Below are 18112 nucleotides of genomic sequence, written 5' to 3'. Positions count from 1 at the left end.
TGTGAAGGCCAAAAATATAACTGGGTTAAAAAAAAAAAACTAGGTAAGTTCATGGAGGACAGCTCCATCAATGGCTATTAGCCAAGGTGGCCAGGACGCACCTCACTCATCGGTTGTCCCTGAACCTCTGACTGCCAGAGGCTGGGACTGAACCACAGGGGATGGATCACTCAAAATTGCCCTCTTCTGTTCACTCCTTCTGACGCACCTGTTGGAAGACAGGATACAGGACTAGATGAACCATTGGTCTGATGAAGTATGGCCGTTCTTATGTTCTAAATCCAGTCCAAGATGGAGGTTCCCGTGGGAGACTAGCCCAAAATCTAATAGATTGGTAGAGAAAGTCAGGAGTTATGGCTGAGATTTGAAAAGCAGATGGTGAGCTGGTAGGACAGAGGATTATGTTTTGTCTCCACACACATTAGAATCCATTTAACTATACCGATATAATGAAAGTGGTACAACCCTCCTACTGTGCATGCAGTTCTGCTGGTATAAAGGGGCTTAGACCGGGATAGCTGATACTTGTCAGAAAGGGGAATAAGCCATAAGACACCTTTATACTGGTGAACCTGTGTCCACACTAGCAGTTATATTGATCTAACCAAGGCGGTTAAAAAAAATCACACCCTACGCGAAATAGTTATACCAGTACAAAAGCGATCCCTACTGTTACTCACACCTTCTTGTCAACTGTTGGAAATGGGCCATCCTGATTATCACTACAGACGTTTTTTTTTCTTCTGCTGATAATAGCTCACCAAATAGCTCACCTTAATTAATTACCCTCGTTACAGTTGGTATGGCAACACCCATTTTTTCATGTTCTCTGTGTATATATATTTTCCTACTGTATTTTCCACTGCATGCACCTGATGAAGTGGGTTTTAGCCCACGAAAGCTTATGCTCAAATAAATTTGTTAGTTTCTAAGGTGCCACGTTCTTTTTTCAGTACAAAAGCTATAGGTGAGGTCTAATAGGACAGTTACAGGGAGAGAGTGGCCCATCTGAGACTCTAGGAGAAATGCTTTGGTCCCTGGGGTGATAGGGGTACAGGGACCAAGTCAAGGACAGGATTGTGGGAGGGTCAAGAGACTAGTAAATCCCATTCCAGATTTGAATATTAGCCGATCACAGACAGCTGGTGGCACCCTCGAGACTGGATGCTGAGTTTCTCTGGAGGAGAAGAGCTGCTGTGAGAGAGGGAGTGAGCTAAGGAGGAGGAGACAGCATCTAAACGGGAGTGGGAGGGAAGAGGTGGCTGGTTCATTCTCTGCCCAGTGACAGCGCAGCAACATCTGCAGCCCTGGAAACCAAAGGAGGGAGTGGCCACGCGATATCTGCGGGAGTTTCAGCTTAGGCCGGGTGCGGGTGAAGCGCGAGGGTGTTTGCCGCTGGCTCGTGAACCGCATCTGTCCCCAAGGAAGGGAATGGCTGCAAATGGGCACCAGCGAGGGACCAACCTTTCCTGGCGTTCTGCTTCCTGCAAAAAGACTTTCACAAAGGGCCTGATCCTGCCACTGCCAGGTCTGCGAGGTGCTGCGCACCCTCAGCTCCCACCCTGCAATGTGCTTAATCGTAACACAACAGCACCGCCTGAGGAGCAGTTTGCTCAGCGTGCCAGGGTGACCAGATGTCCCAATTTTATAGGGACAGTCCCGATATTTGGGGCTTTTTTTTATATGGGCTCCTATTACCCCCCGATTTTTCACACTTGCTGTCTAGTCACCCTACAGCGTGGGATTAAGAATATTAGATTAAGAACGGCCGTACTGGGCCAGACCAATGGGCCATCTAGCCTGGTATCCTGTCTTCCAGCAGTGGCCAGTGCCTGTGCTTCAGGGGGACTGTACAGAACAGTCCGAAGTTTAGGGTCACCCTGAGCATGGAATTGCATTCTTGGTCATCCTGGCTAATAGCCACTGATGGCTCTATCCTGCATGAATTTATCTAATCCCTTTTTTGAACCAAGTTATACTTTTGGCCTTCACAGCATCCCATGACAGGTTAACTGTGGATTGGGTGAAAAAGTACTTCCCCTTGTTTATGTGAAACCTGCTGGCTATTAATTTCATCGGGTGACTCCTGGTTTTTGTATTACGGGGAAAGGTAAATAATACTTCTCTGTTCACTTTTCCCACACCATTCGTGACTTTACAGACCTCTATCATAACCTCCTTTAGTTGTCTCTTTTCTAAAATAACAGCCCTAATCTTTTTAGTTTCTCCTCATATGGAAGCCATTCCATAGCCTTGGATTGTCTTTGTCCCCCTTCTCTCAGGGCCGGCTCTGGCTTTTTTGCTGCCCCAAGCAAAAAAAAAAAAAAAAATTAAAAAATTAAAAAAAAAAACGTGCAGGGCGGCCGGAGCAGCGAAGCAAAAAAGAAACCAAAAAAAAAACAGGGTGCAAAATTTTGGTGCCACTTATTTGGCGGCTCGCGGCTGCCTTGCCTGGCCACGCTGGCGAGCCTCTGGGCGGGCGGCGGCTGCACTCTGGCTAGCGGGACTCCCTGTGCTGCAGACATGCCCCGGGCAGCGGAGTGCGCGCCCCAGCTAGTGGGGGGGAGAGATAGAAGGGGGGCGGCCAGGGCTTCCTTCAGCTGGGGCGCTCGCCACTCGGCTCCTCCTGCTGCGCCGCCTGCCGGGAGGGCTCCACGCCGCTCCCATCTGCAGGTGAATTGAAGGTCGGCGGGGAGGGAAGGACGTGGCTGCCGGGCTTGCTGCAGACCTGGCACTGGCTGGGGCAGACGGAGCAAGCAGGGTGCTCCCCTCCTCCGCGCCGCCATCCCCTACGGGGTGGCCGGAGCAGCAAACCAAAAAAAAAAAAAAAGGGCGGCCGTGCCACCCTAGGATTGGGCGGAATGCCGCCCCTTGCAATCTGCCACCCCAAGCACGAATTTGCTCAGCTGGTGCCTGGAGCCGGCCCTGCCTTCTCTGGACCTTTTCCAGTTCCACTCTATTCTTTTTGAGATGGGGTGACCAGAACTGGACACAATATTCAAGGTCTGGATTTATAGAGTGGCATTGTGATATTTTCTGTCTTATTTTCTATACCTTTTCCTAATAGTTCCTAACCGTCTGTTACGCATTTTGACCCTGCTGAGCATTGAGCTGAAATTTTCAGAGAAGTATCCATGGTGACTCCAGGATCTCTTTCTTGAGTGGTAACAGCTAATTTAGACCCCATCCTTGTATATGTGTAGTTGGGATTATTTTCCAATGTGCATTACTTTGCACTCATCAATATTGAATTCCATTTGCTATTTTGTTGCCCAGTCACCCAGTTCTGTGAGATCCCTTTGTCACTCTTCACAGCCTGTGTTGGATTTAACTATCTTGAATCATTTTGTATCATCCACAAATTTTGCCATTTCACTGTTCACTCTCCATTAATGAACACATTGAACTGTACAGGTCCCAGCACAGATCTAGGGGGATGCTGCTATTTAACTCTCCATTGTGAAATCTGACCATTTATCCCTACCCTTTGTTTCCTGTCTTCTAACCAGTTATTGATCCATCACAGGACCCCCCTATTATCTCACAACTAGTTAGTTTTCTTAAGAGCCTTTGGTGAGGGACCTTGTCAAAGGCTTTCTGAAAATCCAACTACACTGTATTGACTGGATCGCCCTTATCCAACTGCTTGTTCACACCCTCAAAAGAATTCTCCTAGATTGGTGAGGCATGACTTCCCTTTCCGTGTTGATTCTTCCCCAACAAATCATGTTGTTGGATGTGTCTGATAATTCTGTTCTGTATTATAGTTTCAAGATGAGTTACTAGTCCAGGGGTCGGCAACCTTTCAGAAGTGGTGTGCCGAGTCTTCATTTATTCACTCTAATTTAAGGTTTCGCGTGCTGCCAGTAATACATTTTAACATTTTTAGAAGGTCTCTTTCTATAAGTCTATAATATAGAACTAAACTATTGTTGTATGTAAAGTAAATACGGTTTTTAAAAAGTTTAAGAAGCTTCATTTAAAATTAAATTAAAATGCAGAGCCCCCCGGACCGGTGGCCAGGACCCGGGCAGTGTGAGTGCCACTGAAAATCAGCTCGCGTGCCGCCTTCGGCATGTGTGCCATAGGTTGCCTACCCCTGCACTAGTCCATGATGCAGGACTGGTCATTTTGACAATTCTCCTTGGTAGCTGAGCCCCTCACAGCAACTGGATTAACAGAAAAGTCCCTAGAAGCGCCATTTAACAAGTCCCAAGGGGTCCTGTATTTAGTTTTGTTAGAACTCTGCCACACCCATCACAGCACCTTATCAGAGTCACCAGCTCAGCAATCCATGGGCAGAGGTGCCAGCGTCTGACAAACGTCTTGAGTTAACCCCGACGCAGCGACATGCCAGCAAAGGAGAGAAGAAATACCATGGCACGAAGGCCAACCAGATACCCTCCCTGCAAGGGGCACAGAAAGTTAGAGCCAAGGCAGCAGTGAGACCATTTACCCCAACAGCTGATGTCGGAACCACCCCGAGGCTCCGTGCTACTGGAGGTGCAGGAGACATCTCGCTAGAACCACACATTGGCTCCCTTGTTGATGGACGTCCCACAACGCTACCACCCGTGCTCCTGTGACATGCTGTAACCAGCCCCACTGCAGGGAGTGGCTGTGGGACACCAGTCCTGAGTGGCCTGGTAGCTCCCAGGGTGCACCATGCACTCAGAGGCCAGCACTGTAGTCCTCCAAGCAGTGGTGCTCTACAGGCTCCAGCAGGGTTGGCCCCTGCCCAGGCTCTCCTAGGATTGTCCCTTTTTTGAGGTAGCTGTCCCAGGAAATCTGCCAGGGTGCTCCGTACCCACTGCCAGCTGTCCAATCGCATGGGCTCAGGATCATCCCAGCTGTCCCAATTCTTTGTACTTCAGCCTCCAGCCCTCCTGGGTTCCGCACACAAGTCACACACTCTGAGTGACAGCGGATTCCTTTCCTAGGGCCGGCTGAAATAAACAGGGGCGGGCACCTTGGGCACGGTTACTGCCCCAGTTAAACCAAGAGAACCCAACCCATCCTCGCCCAGACCTTTGCAGCAGTCTAACACCTAACAAAGGCCTGGGTAACCTCTCCACATTGTCCGCTTGCCTGCAGGCCACAGCCCTGTGTCCTCCTGCTGTAGCTACAGCCAGCACCAGGACGTGTCTGTCCGGCTCTCAGGGCCTCCAGCCCCAGCTCTCAGGCTGTCCGCTATCCAGCCGTCCCTCTGCAGCCAGCTCCCAGGCTGCTGTCCCCACCTCCCTTCTGAGCCAGGTCCACTGTGACCTCCTTCACTGATTGCTGTGCTGTAGGGATTATGGAGTCCTCTGCAGGCTGGGTGTTAAACTAGGGGCTAGCACAGTGCCGCCCCCAAGTACACCCTCCCAAATGTCTCCACCCCCTTGGTGAACATGAAAACCAGCAGCCGTTGCAGCAAACACAGGTTCCAGGACACAGCCCACCATAGCCACTGAGCAGAGCAGTTCTGAGACCAAGAAGTGGCTGTGCGATCAATAAGCCACTGAGGTCGAGAGGCTCTTATCTGTCAGGGGCTGAGGTCGTCTCCCGGCCTCCTTCCTTGACATCTCCACAGATGGGTTTATCCACAGCCTGCGTTGGTCTGTGAGGGTTGTTTGTGATTGGCATTATCAGGATTATGAAAGACGTTGTCATGAACATACAGCTACGCGTAGCATAAAATCCCTCCTTTACCTGTAAAGGGTTAAGAAGCTCAGATAACCTGGTTGGCACCTGACCAAAAGGACCAATCAGGGGAGAAGATACTTTCAAATCTGTGGGGGAAGGTTTTTGTTTTGTCTCTCTCTCCGTGTTCTCTCCAGGTCAGTGAGAAATCAGGGCAGGGAAAATACATCTCCCAAAGCCAGATCTGAACTAAGCATCTAAGATTACAAATTGTAAGTAATAGGAAGGAAATGCATTAGATTATCTTTTGTTTTAGCTTGTGAACTGTCCCTGTGCTAAGAGGGAGGTTTATTCCTGTTTTTTTGTAACTTTAAAGTTTTGTCTAGAGGGGAATCCTCTGTGTTTTGAATCTTATTACCCTGTAAATTACCTTCCATCCTGATTTTACGGAGGTGCTTCTTTTACTTTTTTCTTTATAATAAAGTTCTGTTTTTTTTAAGAACCTGATTGGTTTTTAGTGTCCTAAAAACCCAAGGGTCTGGTCTGTGCTCACTTTGTTAACCTATTTGGTTGGTATATTATTCTCAAGCCTCCCCAGGAAAGGGCATGAAGGGGTTTGGGGGAATATTTTAGGGAAACAGGAACTCCAAGTGGTCCTTTTCCTGAATCTTTGTCTAACTCACTTGGTGGTGGCAGCAGTACTCATCCAAGGACAAGGAAAGGAATTTGTGCCTTGGGGAAGTTTTTAACCTAAGCTGGTAGAAATAAGCTTAGGGGGTCTTTCATGTGGGTCCCCACATCTGTACCCCAAAGTTCAGAGTGGGGAGGGAACCCTGACAGATGTAACAGCAGAGAAAGGTCTGACACCATCCAATGGCTGGGAGTTGAAGCTAGAAACACACAGACTGGAAATAAGTCCTAAATTCTTAATGGTGAGAGTAAATAACCAGTGGAACAATTTACCAAGGGTCGTGGTGGATCCTCCATTGCTGGCAATTTTGAAACAAGACTGGGTGTTTCTCCTAAAGGATCGGCTGTAGGGAAGTGATTGTGAGGACGTTCTCTGGCCTATGCAATATAGCAGGTCAGACTGGATGAGCACCGTGGTCCATTCTGGCCTTGGGATCCATGAATGGGGGCAGTTGGGACTGAGTCCCGTCATCATGTGAGAGGGGGAGGAACCTGTGTAGCCCTGACCCCATCCGGTGACTGAGGCCAGGAAATAACATTCAATTGTCTCTAACCAAGCACTCCTTTATTATTACAACCTGGCCAACTCCAGCGTAGCCCGGTGGCTGCTGGCACTTAACCTGGCATGGGGTCCCGAGCTGCCATGAGCTGGATTCAAATGCCCGGTGGTCCCAATGCCGGCGACCTGTCTACATTAGGGAAGCTGCAGGTAAAAACAAAGGATGGAGCAAAAGTGAACAGCTGGTCACGCAATGAGTGACAGACAGATGCTGGCAGGGGGAAAGGGACAGAAGGGAATGCTACCCGAGGAAAATAAGAATTTGTGGACCAGGGGCAGTAGGTGGTGATTTTGGGCCCCACAGATCTGAAGAGCTCCTTTTCCAAGCCGGAAGTTCATTTCCAACGAGTGAGCAAAGCAGCCATTAGGAGAGACTGATCTGCAAGGGGAGGTAAAACGTAGAGGTCCAGGCACCAAAGAGCCGGATCTGCTGCCCTCTGCCCAGCGAGCCCTGAGAAACGCGATCCCCCTAGCATCTGTAGATGGCTAATTCAGAGGCGACAGTGACAGGGGAAGTGGCTGCAGGGGCTTCTGCCAAGGTGAGAGCTGGGCAAGGACTATCAAGATCAGGCAGGATCTCTGGATTGTCCTGTCAGTGGCTCTCTGTGGTCCTCAGAGTCAAAGATTTTGTTATAATAATGGCACATTTCCAGCCCTTCTGGTTGGGTAGAGGCTTCCGAATGTAACCCTGTTTCCCTGGGGGATCTGCATTGATACTGGCTGCACCAGCCGCCCGAAGGAAGCATGACCTGTCCAGGGTGATGGTGCCCTTTAAAGACTGCTGCTGTTAACCCTTTCATTGCTGATCTTCATGTCAGAAACACCCAGCGGGAGCCCTCATCCAGCGATGCTCCGGAAGTCCCGCTCATTAGAGATGTTCTGCAGCAAGAAGGCTGAGAGTTTGGAAAACACACAGAATATTTGACTCTCTGATCATTGAAATAACAGCAGCTAAAAACCTACCCTGTGGGCCTGATCCTGAGGGGTGCTGAACTCCTGCAGCTCCCCCCAAATCATTCCATACAGAACAAATCGCAGGGCAGGCCCTTCCCCCAAGCACGGTGGGTTTCTCAGCTATCCCTTATCCCCCCCACACGGGATCTGGAAACTGCGGCACCCACATTACCCACCCCACACAGCAGAACAAATCTAATGTAGCTGTGTTACCAGGGCCATTCCTGTCTCCACCTCCCCTCCCCAGGACCCCCATTCAAAGGGGGATTTCCCTCCTACAGAAAGGGTCCATGGACGAGATAATACAGCTCAGGTTGCATGATTTTTTCTGGGTGTTCTCCATGCAGCTGATGGGGGAACCCCCCCACCCCTCCCCAAAAAAACAAAACCAAAACCACACCAGGTTGAGTGTCAGGGCCAGCCTGTGGGCATAGAGCAACCTGCTTCCTATCAGGACTGAAGCAAAGGGCGGAGATGAGTCTGGGGCCAGGCCAGGCCAGGCCAGGCCGGGTAAAAGCTGCAAACTCAGAGTCCATTACCAAACTAAGAACTGGGGTCAGGCCTGACCCAGCCAAGGTCTTTCACCAGGGTTGTTACCGGCGCAAAATTCTCTGTTACTCACGTTCTAAGGCTTCCAACTTTACCCTACATTCGTTGTCTGCACACTCTAGGACATCCCACCTCTACCTAGTTCCTAGGGCTCAAGGCATAACCCGGTTGATTTAGGCACCCCCGCCCTTTCCCAGTTCCTAGAGCTCCAGGCGAAAGGCACCTAACTTTACCCCTCCGTGGGCTCCAGGTAAACACCCACTCCCTGTGGACTCAGAGCAAACACCCATTCCCTGTGGACTCAGAGCAAACACCCACACCCTGTGGACTCAGAGCAAACACCCATTCCCTGTGGACTCAGGGATTAATCTTTTGCGGCTTTACGGGGTCTTTTCCCAGTGAAAGAGCCTTACACATGTAAGCAGAGTCAAAATGAGCTCTGTTATTACACAGTGGAGAGAGGAGGGGTCAAAGTGGTGTTTAGGGCCCTCAGAAGGGGCCCACACTACGGGGGAGGGACCTGAAGACATATTGGTGAGTGGCTAGCAGAATGGCTGGTGGAGTGGCGTGACTAGCAGGGCGGCTAGCGGAGAGGAGCGGCTAGCAGGGTGGCTGGAGGAGAGGCGCGGCCAGCAGGGGGGCTAGCGGAGAGGAGCGGTTAGCAGGGCGGCTGGCGGAGAGGAGTGACTAGCAGGACGGCTGGTGGAGAGGAGCGGCTAGCAGGGCGGCTGGCGGAGAGGAGCGACTAGCAGGGCGGTTGGCGGAGAGGCGCGGCGAGCAGGGCGGCTGGCGGAGAGGAGCGACTAGCAGGGCGGCTGGCGGAGAGGAGCGACTAGCAGGGCGGTTGGCGGAGAGGAGCGACTAGCAGGGTGGCTGGTGGAGAGGAGCGGCCAGCAGGGTGGCTGGCGGAGAGGAGTGACTAGCAGGGTGGCTGGCGGAGAGGAGTGACTAGCAGGGTGGCTGGCGGAGAGGAGTGACTAGCAGGGTGGCTGGCGGAGAGCTCCAGGCGAAAGGCACCTAACTTTACCCCTCCGTGGGCTCCAGGTAAACACCCACTCCCTGTGGACTCAGAGCAAACACCCATTCCCTGTGGACTCAGAGCAAACACCCACACCCTGTGGACTCAGAGCAAACACCCATTCCCTGTGGACTCAGGGATTAATCTTTTGCGGCTTTACGGGGTCTTTTCCCAGTGAAAGAGCCTTACACATGTAAGCAGAGTCAAAATGAGCTCTGTTATTACACAGTGGAGAGAGGAGGGGTCAAAGTGGTGTTTAGGGCCCTCAGAAGGGGCCCACACTACGGGGGAGGGACCTGAAGACATATTGGTGAGTGGCTAGCAGAATGGCTGGTGGAGTGGCGTGACTAGCAGGGCGGCTAGCGGAGAGGAGCGGCTAGCAGGGTGGCTGGAGGAGAGGCGCGGTCAGCAGGGGGGCTAGCGGAGAGGAGCGGTTAGCAGGGCGGCTGGCGGAGAGGAGTGACTAGCAGGACGGCTGGTGGAGAGGAGCGGCTAGCAGGGCGGCTGGCGGAGAGGAGCGACTAGCAGGGCGGTTGGCGGAGAGGCGCGGCGAGCAGGGCGGCTGGCGGAGAGGAGCGACTAGCAGGGCGGCTGGCGGAGAGGAGCGACTAGCAGGGCGGTTGGCGGAGAGGAGCGACTAGCAGGGTGGCTGGTGGAGAGGAGCGGCCAGCAGGGTGGCTGGCGGAGAGGAGTGACTAGCAGGGTGGCTGGCGGAGAGGAGTGACTAGCAGGGTGGCTGGCGGAGAGGAGCGGCTAGCAGGGCGTCTAGCGGAGAGGAGCGGCGAGCAGGGTGGCTGGTGGAGAGGAGCGGCTAGCAGGGCGGCTAGCGGAGAGGAGCGGCGAGCAGGGTGGCTGGCGGAGAGGAGTGACTAGCAGGGCGTCTAGCGGAGAGGAGCGGCTAGCAGGGCGGCTGGCGGAGAGGAGCGGCTAGCAGGGCGTCTAGCGGAGAGGAGCGGCTAGCAGGGCGGCTGGCGGAGAGGAGCGGCTAGCAGGGTGGCTGGCGGAGAGGAGCGGCTAGCAGGGCGGCTGGCGGAGAGGAGTGACTAGCAGGGTGGCTGGCGGAGAGGAGCGGCTAGCAGGGTGGCTGGCAGAGAGGAGTGACTAGCAGGGTGGCTGGCAGAGAGGAGCGGCTAGCAGGGCGTCTAGCGGAGAGGAGCGGCTAGCAGGGTGGCTGGTAGAGAGGAGTGACTAGCAGGGTGGCTGGCGGAGAGGAGCGACTAGCAGGGCGGCTGGCGGAGAGGAGCGGCGAGCAGGGCGTCTAGCGGAGAGGAGTGACTAGCAGGGTGGCTGGCGGAGAGGAGTGACTAGCAGGGCGGCTGGCGGAGAGGAGTGACTAGCAGGGCGGCTGGCGGAGAGGAGTGGCTAGGAGGATGGCTGGTGGAGAGGAGTGACTAGCAGGGCGGCTGGCGGAGAGGAGTGACTAGCAGGGCGGCTGGCGGAGAGGAGTGACTAGCAGGGTGGCTGGCGGAGAGGAGTGACTAGCAGGACGGCTGGTGGAGAGGTGCGGCTGGCGGAGAGGCGCGGCTAGCAGGACGGCTGGCGGAGAGGAGCGGCTAGCAGGGTGGCTGGCGGAGAGGAGTGACTAGCAGGGTGGCTGGCGGAGAGGAGTGACTAGCAGGACGGCTGGTGGAGAGGTGCGGCTGGCGGAGAGGCGCGGCTAGCAGGACGGCTGGCGGAGAGGAGCGGCTAGCAGGGTGGCTGGCGGAGAGGAGTGACTAGCAGGGTGGCTGGCGGAGAGGAGCGACTAGCAGGGTGGCTGGTGGAGAGGAGTGACTAGCAGGGCGGCTAGTGGAGAGGAGCGGCTGGCGGTGAAGACTGCAGCAGAACCCCACGGAGGGGCGTGGAAATTGGCCGTCGACCCGAGCAGCAGAGCATGTCCCCATACCTCCCCCGCCCTCCACGCAGGCTGGGAGGTGGACTCTGTGGATGAACTTCTGAACTCTGGGGGGGCTGTGCTGACCAAGGACAGAAACCGTGGGTGGGGTGACTGTTGGGTTGCTGGACTTAAGACCCTGAGGGGAAAAGGACACTGCCAAACTTACTTGGGGGTAGGTCTTTTGCTCATGGTCTGTGTAATGAATCCTGTTTGTGGTGTTTCCCCAACATAATGCCGCATTGTTTCCCTCCTTTATTAAAAGACTTTTGCGACACTTAGACTCTGTGCTTGCGAGAGGGGAAGTGTTGCCTCTTAGAGGCGCCCAGTGGGTGGGGGGTGGGGGTGTAATTGTCCCAGGTCACTGGGTGGGGGCTCGAGCCAGTTTTGCGTTGTGTTATTGAAAAGGAACCCCTAGATACTGAACCCGGCCCTTGTTGCTGCCGGCTGTGACGGGCAGAAGGGTTACACACCGGAATATCCTACTTAACCTCTATTTATTAACAATCACCCAAACAGAAGGCACACGCTAAGCGTGCAGTGCTCACCACTCCCAATAAGGCAGATGAACTTTCTTGCTGGCCAGTCAGGATCAGGTCATCTGGGGAACTCCAGCTCCTGCCCGGGGTCATTGACAGAGTGTTGAGCTCTGGCAGCTCTGATCTTGGGCTGTGCCCTGGAGCTGGTTCCAAAGAACTTCCTCTTGGACTCCAGTTTATAGAGTGACACTTGAGTCCTGCTTAGCTGCACCTTAACCAATCATTCTACTAAAATATTACTAACCAGTTCTCTAACCAATCCTAACATGTTGTAAACCAATCCATGTTGTAAACCAGTCCTACCCCACCACCATGGTTGATGTGCACCCAGGGCCGGCTCCAGGTTTTCTCCCGCCCCAAGCAGTGAAAAAAAAGCCGATCAGCGGCAGCTCAATCATGCCGCTCCACTCTTCGGTGGCAGTTCGGCGGCGGGTCATTCGCTCCCTCTCTTTCTCTTTGGCGGCTATTCAGTGGTAGCTCAAAGAGGAAGAGAGGGACTGATGGACCCGCTGCCGCATTCCTGCAGAAGACCGGGATGGGCCGCCCCAATAGCGGACGTAGCGCTGCCCCTTTGTATTGGCCGCCCCAAGCACCTGCTTCCTTCACTGGTGCCTGGAGCCGGCCCTGTTTACACCCAGCAATATTAGTTATGCAATAGACAGACGCAATCAAAGAGCCAGACAGAGCCCAGACAGATAAACAATAGAGAAGTAGGGACCATAAAGGCAAAACAATAAAGAAGTGGGGATTTCACAACCACAACTTGTTGATAAGTAATTTCTTTTCAGACAGGATGCTATCAAACAAAGTTTTCTTTAACCAGCTTAAGATTTGTTTCTTTATCTGGGGATGGTGGGTGGATCTCCTTCTTAACCGCCTGATATGACATTGTTTTAATGTTATTTAGCTGGAATGTGGGGATGTGACTTTCTGCCTTTTAGCTCACGGCTGCTGCTCTCCTAAGATGGCCACTGACAAAGGCCTCAGATTTTAAAATATGGCACTAGGAAAAGGCCTCATCCTTACAGGGTCAGCCACAATCTTAGACCAAAGACAGAAAACCAGGTATGGGAGTAAGGAGCCAAGCCTACATTGAGTGCTGGGAGTATGAGATCAAGGCAGGTGTGCACCAGAGGTCTGTGTTACTCAGACAACTCCCGGAAATGGCTTCCTAGTTTATATTGAAAATGCCAGCCAATCAGGAAATCACAGAGGGCTGTCGCTCATGCCCCTTAGGACAGGACTTCCTGCAGGGGTCAATCTCTCAGCACCTTCTGGTGTCCACCCTGCCTGTGTCCCTGGTGGTGAAGCAGAAGCGGCAGCTGTCTCAAACCCTTCCAGCCCTGGCTGTAGGCTGTGGGTTCTTACGTCAAGACTCAGGGTGTCAGAAGGTGCTGAGTGTATAATGCTTCTGATTGCAGGGCCCAGTGGGGTTAGGTGACATCGCTGTCTGTGTCTCCTGGGAAGAGTGGAAGGTTGTAGCTGTATCAGGATTTGATGAGGGAGACGCACTAAGGGCTTGTCTACCGGATCAGCGGGCAGCGATCGATCCAGCGCTCTCCCATCGACTCCGGTACTCCACCAGAACGAGAAGCGTAAGTGGAGTCGACGGGAGAGCGCCAGCGCAGTGAAGACACCACAGTAAGTAGATCTAAGTACGTTGACTTCAGCTACGCTATTCACGTAGCTGACGTTGCGTATTTTAGATCAACCCCACGCGGTAGTGTAAACAGGCCCTAAATGTGACCTCGCTGGGTAAGGATGTCAGACCTAGGAGTAAATTGCTTCTGGATTATCAGGGATTTTCCTGCACCCTCCCTGAATTTTCCCAGCACCCCCACAGTGGTCAACTAGTTAAGCAGTGATGCCAATTCAGTCATTGGTTGGAAATCTGAATTGAAATTGAAACTTTAATTCACACGTTAAAAGCATATACAATATGTGATAAAATAATTGTACCTGAAAAAGCATAACGGGTTTGAAAAGTCGGAACAAAGACTAGTTTCCGCACACAGCTGTTGTTTTTTATGCAATATCGGCGCATTTGTTTCTGGGATGTTGGCCAACCTAATAATTTATATTATGATTTGTAAGCAAGGTCTGAATGAGCTCTTTCCCTGACAGCTAGTGATCAGCTGGGGGATGAGGGGGAAAGGCTGACATGAACACACCTACTCTGCCTCCCTATCCAAGCAGACAGAGCTGTGTTGCCCAAGTGATCAATGTTGGCTGGTGTTGGGTTACAATTTTGTATGATGTTGGGTTACAAATAGTTTTTTAGCCTACATGGCTAAGACCATGTGTATACATTCTCAGGTACTGAGGGACAATCTTCACTCATTGATATATTTGCTTTCCACAACCAACCCTCTGTATAACCTTTCATGAGTGATGTACCTGAATATTTAGATTCCTATATCTAAACTGTATCGTTAAATGTATTCACCTAAATGTGGGTTATTGCCGATTATGTGCTATATGTATTGCATGACTTTTAAACCAACCTTTGTACTTTTGGATAATCGAAGCACTATGCCCATCTGTACAGACACTCTTTCCTTAACCTGTGTATTATATAATTTTAACATTAGCTTTAATAAAAATAAATAAATGTGAATGTGGGGGTAATTAAATGTTGTTAGTGCATGAATAAAGGGCAGCAGAACTGTGCTTAGCCTGTCCTGATTGAGGGGATCGCCCCCAACTGAACTGCACTCGCTCAGCAGGAGGTTTGGATGGCAGATGCCGGGGCGGGAAGGAGACAGGGGTTTTGTTGGGTGATGTGGGCTCTGCCTAAGAGTCACAGACACTATTTAACCTGCCCTCTCCCCTGTTTAGAGATAGAGCTGATTAGGCTCCATAGAGAGTCTTTTGTTTTAAGTGACCACTGGAGCTGAAATCACTGATAAGCAGGGGGGAGGGGTAGCTCAGTGGTTTGAGCATTGGCCTGCTAAACCCAGGGTTGTGAGTTCAATCCTTGAGGGGGCCATTTAGGGATCTGGGGCAAAAATCTGTCTGGGAATTGGTCCTGCTTTGAGCAGCGGGTTGGACTAGATACCTCCTGAGGTCCCTTCCAACCCTGATATTCTATGATTCTAAGTGCTTAGACCTGCTGTGGGACAGTGTTTCTGCGGAAGAGATGGCCCAGCCTGCACTAGCAGTGAGGTTCGAGAGCTGAAGTCCCTGAGAACTGGGTAGAACCTCAAGAGACCGACTCGCAGAGGTCACAGTGGCAAGTGGCAGCAGAAGGTGACAGCATCGGGCCATCGGCAACAGAGTGGTGGAGTGACTGGTGGCATGATGAAAAACAGTGGCCAGAGTGAGCGGCAAGCGGCTGTAGGAACTAGTAAGGTGACTCCTCACCCCTGTGAATCAATGTGAAAGCACCTCTGAGGGCTAGACTATACTGGCAGTGACTCCAAGATCTCTTTCTTGAGTGGTAACAGCTAATTTAGACCCCATCATTTTGTATGTGTAGTTGGGATTATATTTTCCAATGTGCATTATTTCGCATTTATCAACACTCATTGCCAGGGAATGTTGTGAAGGTCAAACGTATAACGCGGTTCAAAAAAGAAGTAGATACGTTCCTGGAGGAAAGGTCCATCAATGGCTATTAACCAAGATGGTCTAGGAAGCAACCCCATGCTCCGGGTGTCCCTACACCTCTCACTGCAAAGACAGGGGATGGATCACTTGATAAATTGTCCTGTTCTGTTCGTTTCCTCTAAAGCCTCTGGCACCAGCCACTGTTGGAAGGCAGGAGACTGGGCTAGATGGACCATTGGTCTGACCCAGTATGGCAATTCTTATGACCTGGAGCTGGGCACTCTCCCACCCCACCCCACAGATACCCTCACCCCACTTGGTCTCAGACAGTGAGTGCTGCAATCCTATGGGAGCTGTATCTGTGAACTCAGAGCTGGAATCTTAAGCACTGGGGTCCTAGATGAAACCAAACCCAGCTCCTGGAGGGTTGTTTTATTTTGATTGATCTTTTCCATGTTGAACTCATGTCTAGTTCCCACATCCAGTTCATCTCTGGGGTGAGACATGTGGGGTCTCCAGATGAGAAACCTAGGGCTGTGCCTTGTCACTCTTTAGTCCCCTGGATAAGGGGCTGGCCCACAAAGTGCAAAGTTTACACAGGTCTGTGAGGCCCCCCCAAAGCATGGGCCCATCCAAACAGAACGAAAAAGAACGCTCAACTGTAGCTGTTGTGACTGGGAGTAGCAAGAGATGAATTCCTACTTCTTTCATCCCAGGAAACAGAGCACAAAGATCGGGTCAAGTCACTAGTGATCATAAAAAAGAAGTTGCAGTCAAATCTTCATTCATTCATCGTATGATATTCCACTGTGTGCTCAAATTCTCTATTCTGTCCTGAGCACATGGCAGCCCCATTGCTGGTAGTGCCTCACGCCACTTAACCGTCAGTGTTTTATAGGACAGGCATCGGTAAAAACTACTTAGAGGTTGAGTAGAATCCAGAAGTTGCTGTTGTAGATTTGTAAGAATCAAGTCTGTGTACTTTACTTTTTCAGTTGTCTTAACAAACACTTCTTGTTCTCTTCATTTAAGGATTCAATATAAGTGCCTTCATTAGTCAACTTCTGGGCTGAAATCTTTGCTTCTTCCGTATGTTTTCAATTGATATCTCTCTGATTGATCCCCGTGTAGCTTCCATTGCTGGACAAAGATCTACTACAGTTGTAGCAGATGCCTGGATGGCATTGTATAATGACTCAAGTGGTTTCAACAGTAGACTTACAAGAGACAGAATGGCGATACTCCTCTCTGAACATAGTAGCAAAAGTAATCCAGCAGCCTCACTACTTAGATCTGTCCCATCTTGTAGATACTTTCCAAAGCCAGTAATAACGGTTGCAGTAATTTTAAGATAAATCCAAGGATCACTCATGAGAAAGCCAGTGGGTTTTCCCAGGGTGGACTAATTTGAACTTCAGATCCAGTGTGTCTTCTGTTTTTTCCAAGATGTTCAGTCTTTTTGGACTCTTGCTGAAAAAAGAGTATAATGAAGACATTAATTTTATGTCTTTTTAAATGTCTTTTGAAGAGTCTGCAGCTCATACTAGCGCTAGCCGGAGTAGAAGGCCTTTGTAGTGTGTATAGGAGAGATTAGGGTTAGACTTTTCTCTGCGCAAAGCTTGTACTCCACGAGGTCTTCCAAGAAGTTTGCAGCTCCATCAAATGCACAAGCAGCCATCTGTTTGGGGTTCTATCGACAAGCATTTAACTCTTCTAAGATGTGGGTTGTCACAGATGCAGCCGATGTGTCTTTTATAACCAGAACATCTAGAAATGCATCTACTGGCCTACCCCTGACATCAAGATAAGATATGCAATGACTTAATACTTGACACCCTTTTGCATCAGTGCATTCATCAGCCATGTATGCAAATTTTTTGACTGTGGTGAGAGAGTTCTTCACTTTTTCAACTGCTGAGTCTTTCACTGTTGCACGGCATGCGTCTAACCAGTCGGTTGAGTTTCTTGCAGAAAGATAATGAGCATATGCTGGTCTTGGTCGGAATCAGTGTCCACCTTCAGGATTAATAAGTGACAATGCACTTAACATGGCCTCCAGTCTGTAGTATGTGGTATCTCTTGCTTAAATACAAAGTATGATGTGACAGCCATGTTTGTTCACATAAACTGTGTTGTGTCTCCAGCATTCTTAACACCCTCATTAAGTACTTCTAAAATTGGCTTTGACAGTAACTGGCTAATAAGGCTTTCTGCATGTCAGTGCAATCCAGAGGCTTGGTGTTTTGTAGCCTTTTCACGTAGTTTGCCAGCATTGGCTTTGCTGATTGATCTGGCAAACCAAGCTCCTCCACTTTTACCAATTGTAGCATTAGGAAGATTTCCTTCTTCATAAGCTTTTTTGCAAGAGGTGCACCAGTAACCATCTTTTGTAACTTCACTAAATTGGAAAACTTTGACCGACAAACATCGGGAACTGGCTTTAGGTTTTGGACAGACTCTTTCTTCAGTAGGTAGCTGTATTTGTGCTTTGGACTGGTTGGATGTAGATACACCACTTGAACCTTGAGATGACATGTTGGTATATTCTGGGTTCTTGATGTGTTCTTCATCTTGGTTGGTTTTTGAGGTCGTTGAGTGCAAAAATTGTAGCATTGATTTTTGTCTTTTCATTTTCACTTTGATCTGAAACATATAAAACATATATGAATAAATTAAATGTTCTGTTAGGATCATGCAAACTTAAAATACGGATAATGCAAGTTACGCCAAAACACATAACAGTTCTAGATTTTTAAAAC

This window comes from Chrysemys picta, chromosome 2 (assembly GCF_011386835.1).
Source record: "Chrysemys picta bellii isolate R12L10 chromosome 2, ASM1138683v2, whole genome shotgun sequence".
Classification (NCBI taxonomy): Eukaryota; Metazoa; Chordata; order Testudines; family Emydidae; genus Chrysemys; species Chrysemys picta.
The sequence above is the reverse complement of the archived record's forward strand: the minus strand, read 5'-3'. Positions refer to the sequence as shown.